Genomic DNA, 10,470 nt, shown 5'->3' with positions numbered 1-10,470 from the left:
CTTACATGAAGAGAACTTAGACGCCCTTTTGAACTGAGATGTCTTTATCAGTCTCAAAAAGCTTTGAATGTTTTGTTTTCTGTTTCACTCTCTCTCTTTCGCTATAGAACACAAGCATACCATTTTTATTGGTAGGTGTTTTCTCTTCTCTTTTGTGGATAAATAATATATACAGAAAACAAGAAAATATTTTCCATGCTGTATGTTGTCCTTTCCTTATCCGATACTCACAGTTTTAAAATAGAATAACGATACTTTGATATTATTTTTTTTATAATATTTTAAAATTATTTATTATTTATATTAATATTTAGTATTTATGATTATTATTATTGAGTGTAAAATAATTTTGAATTAATCACGTAATATCACATAAATGAAATTAAAATGTTTTCAAAAAATATTATTAAAATGTCATTATTTTTTAAAATATTCATTTCTTAACTAACTATTCATTTAATTAATTAATATGTGTGAATAAGTAATTATTTTTTGAATAATTACTTGTTTTAGTAGATTAATTATTTTAGAATAGTTAGTGTCATAGTTAAAAAATTCAGTTAAATAATTTATTTTTACTATATTTTTAGACTAAAATATCATAAAATTTATTGATGACATATTCTGTAAAATGAATATTATATGTTTTTGAAAACAAAATTCTGGTTTTAGTTGTGTTTTGCCTATAATGCTCAAATTTGAAACGTTAATTAATTGTTGAATTTTATTCAAAACAAAATGGTTTTCATCATATGCTCTTTATGTTTCGAAAAGAATAAAAAGTTAAGATAATGGTTATTTTTATTTAATTAAAAATTAAAATGAAACACTCAACACGTAATCAACTTATAAGACTTTGTTTTTCTATTGAAAGGATGACAGTAATATCTACTAATATATTTAAATACATATTTTATTTTATTTTATTTAACATTAATGTAAGTACCAGATAAAATAAGGGTTATAGAATTAAAGTTTTGTTAAAAGTTTAGTATATCTTTTTTCTTTAACAGTTGATACTTCTAATAAGGTTTTGTGTGTGAATATTTTTGTTAGAATATAGTTATGCTATTTTTTTATGTTATTATTAATAAAATGCATCACATGATTGATATGTTGATAATTTAGTAATTGCTCTGTGTGTGATATTATCAGTGTGATGTTTTTAACTTGTTGGTAGAAAAGTTGTTTAGAATTGAATGGTTATGAGTTCAATTTGTATTTTTGTTTAAGGGTAAAATGGTTTTTTACTTTATTTAATTGATGTAGAAATTAGATAAGGGGCTATAGGAAGTAAAAGGGGTGTGAATTAAATAAAAGAAAATAAAAGGTAGATGGTGGACGTGAGATAGAAGGAGAATAGAGATTTGGATAAATTTGGTTTTAAAATACATTATTATAAAAAGAGGAGATATTAGAAATAGAGTTGGATTGTTTTATAAATATTAAGATATAGAGAGAGGAGTGACATTTTGTGTTTTAGAAATCCTAGAAACTCTAAATCAAATAAAGAAACAAAGGGGATAGAGGTATTTGGGAGAGAAGAGAAAGAGTAACAGAAACCTTTATAGCAAATGGGATATTGGTGGTGTTTTGGGATTGTAGATAAAGCCCTAGCGTTTAGCCAATGTATGGGGAAGCTTATCATTATTGCTTGTTGTTATATCTTATATGTGTTGTTGATTATCTTGATTGATAGTCTTTGTTTTGATGTATGTGTATATGATTATGATTATTGTTGGGTAATGGTTGTGTATGCATGGGAATAAAGTTTTATGTAATATTTGTTATGAGTTTTTCCTATGAATGTATGTATAGTTTGTTAGGTTATCTTTGATGCTAAGGGGAACAAAGTTATGATGCTTTGCAAATATATGTTGTAAGGGTGTTGTGATAATCATATGAAGTATATATGGGTTTGTGGGTTTGTTGGGGTATAACATGTAGGTTTGGATGATTCAAGTATTATGATGTATGTGTTTGAGTATGTTACATTAGTATGTGATGCTTGAATGCATATGTATGAAGTCTTAAGCATGTTTTTACATGATTTGGGATTGATACATAGGGGTTGGACCTTAGGTTTTGGTTCAGGAACGTGATTGTTCGCGAGAATAATCGATTATCTTGATGATAATCGATTATCTGTGATGATAATCAATTATCCCTTCATGTGTGACGAATTCATGATTTTTTGTTTGGAACCACTAAAATAATTGATTATCTTAAATGATAATCGATAAGATAATAGATTATCACAGGGTAATTTGTGTACATTGTATGTTTCGGGAATAATTGATTATCACTTATGATAATTGATTATCCTAGAGTATTTTTACTAGAAACAATGCATTTTTTATGAAGAATAAACATAGACCAAACTTGAGGAGCTATAAAACGTGATAATAAGCTGATAATGAGATTAGTGATTGTGTTTAAGGTCAAATTTGACTTGTGGTTGAAATTGAAGCATAAGTTAAATTTTTTTTATCATTTATTACCATATTTACTAAATCGAATGAATTATTCATGATTACCTACACTCCATTCAACATCGAAACCATCATTTTAAACCAAAGAAAATTATGCTTTGTTATTAGTTAGACTTACACATGTAACTAGTGAAACTTTTTTTTTCAATAAGTTTGGTGATTTTTCTTTTTTAAAAGTTAATGAGTACGATGATGCACTTAATTAAATCATGGATGATAGTAGTGTATTTTCAATCAAGGTTAGATGATGTCTTCCCAATAAAAGCTCTGATTATAAGAAAGTTGTTATATGATATTTTCATCGTATACATAATCAATCCTATTTTCCATTTGATTGCTTATTATTCAATCAACAACCTTCTTGATTTGGTACACAAGTGGTAGATTTAATAATTTATTATATCAAGTTCATGTTTTATAATATTTAAGAAAATCATCAAACAAAAATTTCTTTAACGTAGTCTCTTCTTCCATTTAAACAATTTACACAAGATTGTAACATCCCATAATCTCACACTTGATCGTTCATAGTTGATATATATATATATATATGTTTTAAACTCAGATTTCAACTACAAACTCATAATTATAACTCGAATTCTTCTAATTTATTCTTCTATCTCTTTCTTCATTGACACTGAATCAGACGACATTCCTTCATCTGCTCCCGTATAACGAATTATACGATCATCGCACAAACACAAACAAGTAGGGTGAGCTAACATGCAATAAATCATTTATAAAACATGCATAATTACTTTGATACACTAAACAAACATCATTTGATAATTATGTCAGACACCTTTATACCATCATACAACAATCGCACCATAAATACTCATCCCATCATGCCACAATCCCTAATAGACACTCATCCCACAATACCCAATAGACACTCATCTCACAATACCCAATAGACCATCATCCCACAATACTCAAGAGACACTCATTCCACAATACCCAATAGACACTCATTCCACAATACCCAATAGACACTCATTCGGATGATACGTAGATAAACGGTCACGGGAGGTTATGCACTTGTGATGACTTCTACTTCTTCTTACAAATACACTTCCAAAATGCTCCATACCATCCACAAGGTTAGTCATCAACACTATGTCCAAAACCGGCACATAGACCAGGACCTCCTGCCCCTCTCACAACATAATTCATCATTCTCTACTTGAGACTGAATGATTATTAGAGTATCAGAATAACCTCCAACAACAGGACCCTCAACATCAACATATACACTAATATCATATCATTACAGAATCTCTCCATGAGACTCATGTCATGTTCATATTCATCAACTCATACCATGCTCAAATTTATAATTCCATATCCACCACAATAACATGAATTCATCAGAAATTTTCATTCCAACAAGGTATATTGCACAATAATTTAACAGTACATAATCTCTTTAATAAGATTTAAGCTAAAAACTTGTCGAGTAGACTTCCAAGAAAGAGAGGTGCGTCACAATGGACAACTTAAATACCAAGTCTTTCCTTAGCCAAAGTGTTCCTCAACTAATTTTAAACAAATTTCTTATTTACAGATTCAAAACAGCAACATATAATATTAACACAGAAATTCAATATATATAGATATATAACAAGCACATATGTTTTTCATTAAGAGTATTCACACAGAATTTCAAAACATGAATAGTAATAAAACAATATTAAATCATAATATAAAAGCTTAGAAAGGTTAGCTTCCCTACCTCTATTCCAGACTTGGTTTCTTGATCAGAGGTTGTTCTTATTTAACCCATGTTCTTGAAATCACCATAATTTTCTACCATTTAAGCTACCAAAATTTCTTATTTAACTTTTCACATTTTATTTTTATATAAACTTATTAATTATATTTTCCATTCATAAAGAAAAATTTATTACTACTAGTAATAAAATTGTTACTATTAAGGTAAATATTTTTCATACGTCTCACCTTCCTCCATCACTAGTATTAATATTATGTTGTATAAATTGTTGAAATTCTTTCACTCATATTCATTACTGGTATGTTTTGAATTAATACTGGTATGTTTTGAAATTCTTTCACTCATATACGTATAGGAATATTCAATCTTATCATCACATATGTAAATCTCATTTAGAAAGATTAAATTTTATAGTTGATTAATACTTATATTTTAATTAACATTAATTTTTAGATTGCATAAAATGAAAGTAATAATAACCACTCAAACATACACACATAAATACAAAATATAATCAACCAATTCTTTTATGAAATATATGAAACATTAATTATAGAGCTGTCAAAACAGGTAATCCAGTCCGACCCGACCCGACCCACCACGGGTTGGTCATTTAGTAAGCCAACTCAACCCGGCTCATTTATTAGCAACCCGAAAAAATTCGAACCCGACCCAACCCACCACGGGTTGGTGGGTTAAACGGGATGGCTCATTGACTCACTTAATTAACTTTTTTTTCACCCCTTCTTCTTCTTAGATTCTTATAATGTTACTTTGATAGATCAAATTGAAACAATAATAATTAACCAATTGATATAAAAGAAAATGAAACAAAAGAAATATATTGTTATATATATTCTAAGCTATCAAGCATAAAATTTTGCCAATTTAGTTTAACGAGACATACATAACCGTTTGACCAAGAAACTACATATAGTCGTCGTTAACAAAAATATATAGCACAAGATAAAACTGTCATGCTTGTAGATAGGTCTAAAAACAAGATAAAACAAATGATATATTCCTGAATTATCCAATCTATAATATTATTCATCTATTAAATTGGAGTCCTGAATGGATAAATCCAAAGTCTTGAAGCATCTTCTTCTTTATCTCCATCTACAATATTATCCAATCTATAATCTTAGGGTTTTATTTGCAGAGGAGAACTTTTGAAAAAACAGCAGTGCGAAAGGCTTTATTGCTAAGTAAAGGTTGTGCATTTTGGATAATTAATTTAATTAATTTGATTTCAATAAAAAAAATAGGATTTGAATAATTAATTTAATTAAAGAAAATAGGTGGGTTGGTGAGCCAACCCGACCCACCACGGGTTCAACCCGTGTGAGCCGGGTTCTTGGTGAACCGGGTCAAAATTGGCTCACATAAAAAAATTTGTATTTTTTTCCAATCCAACCCGGCTCAAACCCGTAGTGAGTCGGGTTGGCTCACGGGTTTCAACCCATTTTGATGGCACTAACTAATTAACATATATGTCCCAACAAATTATTAAAGACATAAAAATTTAAGATTCAATAAAATAACTATAAGGATTTTTCCCTCTTTTTTTACTTAAAAGAAATGTTAAAGACAATCTAAATTGGAGACAATACTTAATGATTATATTAAATCTAAAATAAGAAATCATCACTAATATACAATACAAATCTTCTGAAATTTCAAAACATAAAGACTTGAAGTATACATTTCTCAAAAAAAAAAAATAATACAATTTATCAGAATACTCATATTCAATATAAATACTATCAGTATAAAAAACAATATAATTAATATAAATTTCTATAACATTTGATGTCAACATTTTAAATGTAAAGACTTTCCACAACATAAAATTAATATAAAAAACCAAAAAATTAAAGTAAATTGTAAATAGAGTAGAAGAAGCATATCATAATGCAAAATCCTACATATCTAAACATACAACATGTATTATCTTTAGCACGAATGATTAGAACATAAAGTTTGATATGAGGTCAATGATAAATTTTGTGAATTAATTCATGTTTAAACCAATGGTTGCAAAGTATTTGGATGGTGGGCAAGAATGTGCTTTCACAGTAGGACAAAATTCCAACCTTTATAATTTAATTTTCCTTTAAGTTTTTTTTTAATTAAAAAATATTGATGCCTTTATAATTCAATCATTATACACCAAACAAAAACAATGTAAAATTTTAAAAATAAAATAAAATGAAATAAAAAGGAGGCAAAAAAAGGTTGTTAAACATGATTAAAGAATAATACAACAAATATTAACATCTTTAAAAGTTATTTTTTTATTCCTCTGTTTATTTTTCAATCTCATGTTCATTTTCTCACTAAGACTGTGTTCTTTTGGGTAGATTTGGGGGAGATGATTTGGGGAAGATGATTTGGATGGATTTGAGGGTAATTTTTTAGTTATTTTTTTGAGTGGATTTGTGGGTAATTGAGAGTGGATTTGGAAGAAAAGTTTGTAAGAAATAGTGTAGGATTTGATTGATGTGATAGATTTTAAAAATTAGTTTAATTGGTAGAAATTAAAGATTACCAAAATGTCCCTAGTTATAAAAGTAATATGAAATGTTATATTTAATTGTAAAAATGTTTATAAAGAAAAAAAATTATGAATAATTTATAAATTAATGTTAAAAATTATAAAAATTAAATAATCAACTTATTTTTAATAAATTAGAAAATATAATATACCTAATTTTATTAAAATGTACATCTTTTTAAATTATAATATTAAAATAATTATAAAAAAAACTGAAAAATATATATTGCGTAACCGCGTTTGCGTAACCGGTTACGCGTCGCGTAACAGGTTACGCGTGTGCAAGCAAAGTTCATTCTTCTCTGTAACCGGTTACACTCTGCTGTAACCGGTTATTAATGTGCAGAATCGAATAACTTCGTTATTTTTGGCTGATGTATGGAAGCAAAGATGGGTATATCAGTCTTTCCCTCGTAAATCATCGCAAATCTTCCCATATTTGCGAGATGAGCTGAACAATGCAATCCCGCAAATCAGCGGATATCCGTCTCACCAAATCGGCGCAAATCCACCAAAACGAACAACGTTGCTTTTCGTAATCCATCGTCGCTAATTTACGTGAATAGTATTTTCTCTCCAAACGAACACAACGTAAAGCTTTTGCATTAATTTTGTGAGAGAAAGTTGTATGTACTATGTGTATCTAACAAGGTAGCAACAAGCTAAATTTTCCATTTTGTTTGATTTTAAAGGGAAAGGGAGAATAGAAAAATAAAATAAAATAGATAAAGAGAAGGGAGAAATAGTGTTTTCTTTTTTAAAATATATATAAACTAAAATAGAACTTTTAAAAATAAATTTAAAATTAACATTCGTTTGTGATTTAAATTTTAATATACTTTTATTTTAAAATTAAAAAATAAATGGATATAATTATTTTAAAATCACACTTAAACAGTATAAATAAATCGTAAACTTAAGTATTGTTTGATACTTAAAAAATTTAACACAATTAAATCACACTATTATATCTATTTAATTTTAAAATTTAAAGATTAAATTATATTAAACATAGATAAATTTTAATTTCATATGTAAAAATATATTTTACATTATAATAATAAGTTAGAGGATTGAAGCACCGACAAAAGAAAAAAATAGAAGGTTGGATTGGATGTATTGACGTAATAGTGAAGGCAGATTTGAATTGTGGTTTCATGAATCTGCCATCCACTGCTCACAAAGTAGAAAAGACACCATTCTCTCACAATTCCTTCCATCCTTAAATCAAATATAAATATTTAAATAAGATATATATATATATATATGAAAACTGTCAAAGGTCCCACTTTAATCATAAATAAATATCAATAGTTATAAAGTTTATCTTCCAAGAAGAAAAAAAAGTTCTACATTGGAAAAAAGAACTTATTTTGATACTTATATTCTTTGGAAGTTATCTTAAAGGTTTTTTTTCCCAGCTTTGGTGTTTGAGGAAAAAAAAATGAAGAAAAATATAGTCTCTGCGTTAATGAATTTGTCAAAAAGAAAATGAAATTCCAATTTTCGTTCATATAAAAAATATCTTTTTAATTATTATTTTAAGAAAACTATTAATTTAAAAATTAATTTGATGATTAAAATAATTAGTTATTAATTTGATAGATTAAAATAGAATTACTAATATTTAAAATAATTTTTATTATTAATAAAAAGTTATAATTAATCTGTGAAAAGGAGTTTTATTTAATTTCTAATATTATTTATCAATATTTTAGTTGCTTATTATTATTAATTATAAATTAGTTTCTAATTAAAATTTATAAACTAATTTAAACATTAATTATTTAATAAATAAAATTAGAAATCAATTTAAATTCTAATAAATAACAAACTAATTATAAATTTTAATTTATAATGAGACTATTTTAAATATTAGTAATTTTTAATTTATAAAATGATATCTAAATCAGTTAATATAGTTATTATTTATTATTATTTAAAATTCTCTTATTGTGATTATTTTTTTTATTTAATACTTTTCTTATTGTGACCCTCTTAAAGTTTTATTGTAGATTAATCCAATTCCACTTAAAGTAAGTAACATGAACGAGAAATATTCAAATTCCATATTGAATTCAGTAAATTACATGAATAGAAAACTTATAAAAATTTTACATTTTAAATAAAATACTATTTTTTTTCATATCTGAAGTTAAAAATAATAATAAGAGTAATTTATAAATTTATTCTATAAAATTTTGAACTAAAATAATTTCTTGAACCATTTTACGAGTTATTTAAGAATTTAGATTTAATCAAATGTACTTCTTTTGATGATGAACATTTGTTATTATTATCACTCAAGTAACTAAAGATGAAAAGAAGTAAATAATTGAAGGGATCTAAATAAAATCTTAAAGTATTTAAAGAGTAGTTGTTTGGATTTTCAACTAATCTAACACTTTCATAACTACAACACTAATAATAAAAATAAACCCAATGTGTCTTATACGATCTTACCAATCACAAAAAGCAAAGTCCATTATAGAAAATTAGGGCATTTTAAGTTATTGATTAACGAGTCATTATAGTACAAAAGTAAAGCAGAATGGTTTTATCATAAGAAGTCAAATGTTAGGGTTAGAATAATAATAAAAAATTGTTAATGGCGTAATAAGAAACAGAAAGTTTATTTTTCCATTGCTTCTCCACGAAGGAGACATATGTGAAAGGAATTAAAAAAGTATAAAGGGATATTTTTTTTATTGGTTTTTGATTGAGTCAAAGCAAAAATTATGATACAATGTATTTGGAATAGATACATATAATAACTATTATTCATTCCATTCATCTATTGGAATATACCTACTTGGCCACTTTCCTTTATAAAGTTACCAATCAATGTTTTCAGAAAAAAGAAAATCTAGTTTTGATAAGTCTTAAAGATTTTTTTTTTATATATATTATTTAATAAATTAAATATATTATATTTTGATCCCTTATTTTTATCTTGTATTAAATCTTTTGATTAATTACATATTCCACACTTTAATTATCATCACTTCATTTATTTTATATATTTTACCGATCCATTAGAGATTAACAATTGCTGAAAACTTCTATGATGAGTTATAATGACATTTTTATAATTTAGACCACTTGTGATATTAAATTATGATTTCAATGTTATTATCAGCATGATATAATCATAAATCGTTATATATTAGAAAAACCTAGGAGTCTACATGCAGATATGGATTGAGGTTTGATTTAATTTCACATGTCAAACGAAATAATCTAGATGAAAATAGTTGGTTCAGTTTGAATGTAATAATAATTTTAAATAAAATTAATAGATGTAATATTTTTATTATTAAATTATTTTTTCTATCTACATTTGTGACATATTAAATAATTTTTTATTCACTATTTTTTAGAAAACTAACAAATAAAAATATAACAAACTTTACAATCTACATATAGTTTATACTTATAAGAATCTTTATAATACAGCAACTTTATCAGTATATATAGATAAAAGAAGGAACTAGAAATACGTATTATTTATTAACACTTATATTGTGGGCTATGCATTTAATTTGAAGAAAAAAGTATGGAATAAATAAAACAAATTAAGTCAAGAGTGTGTGTTTATAATATTTTTAATTCACAATAATTCGCGTAACCATTTATTATAATTTTGTGTTTGTAATTTGATTTTGCAATAACTTATTTTACTTCCA

This window comes from Vigna umbellata, chromosome 8, assembly GCF_029865625.1.
Source record: "Vigna umbellata cultivar VRB3 chromosome 8, Vumbellata_1.0, whole genome shotgun sequence".
Lineage (NCBI taxonomy): Eukaryota > Viridiplantae > Streptophyta > Magnoliopsida > Fabales > Fabaceae > Vigna > Vigna umbellata.
This window is presented reverse-complemented; position numbering follows the sequence as displayed.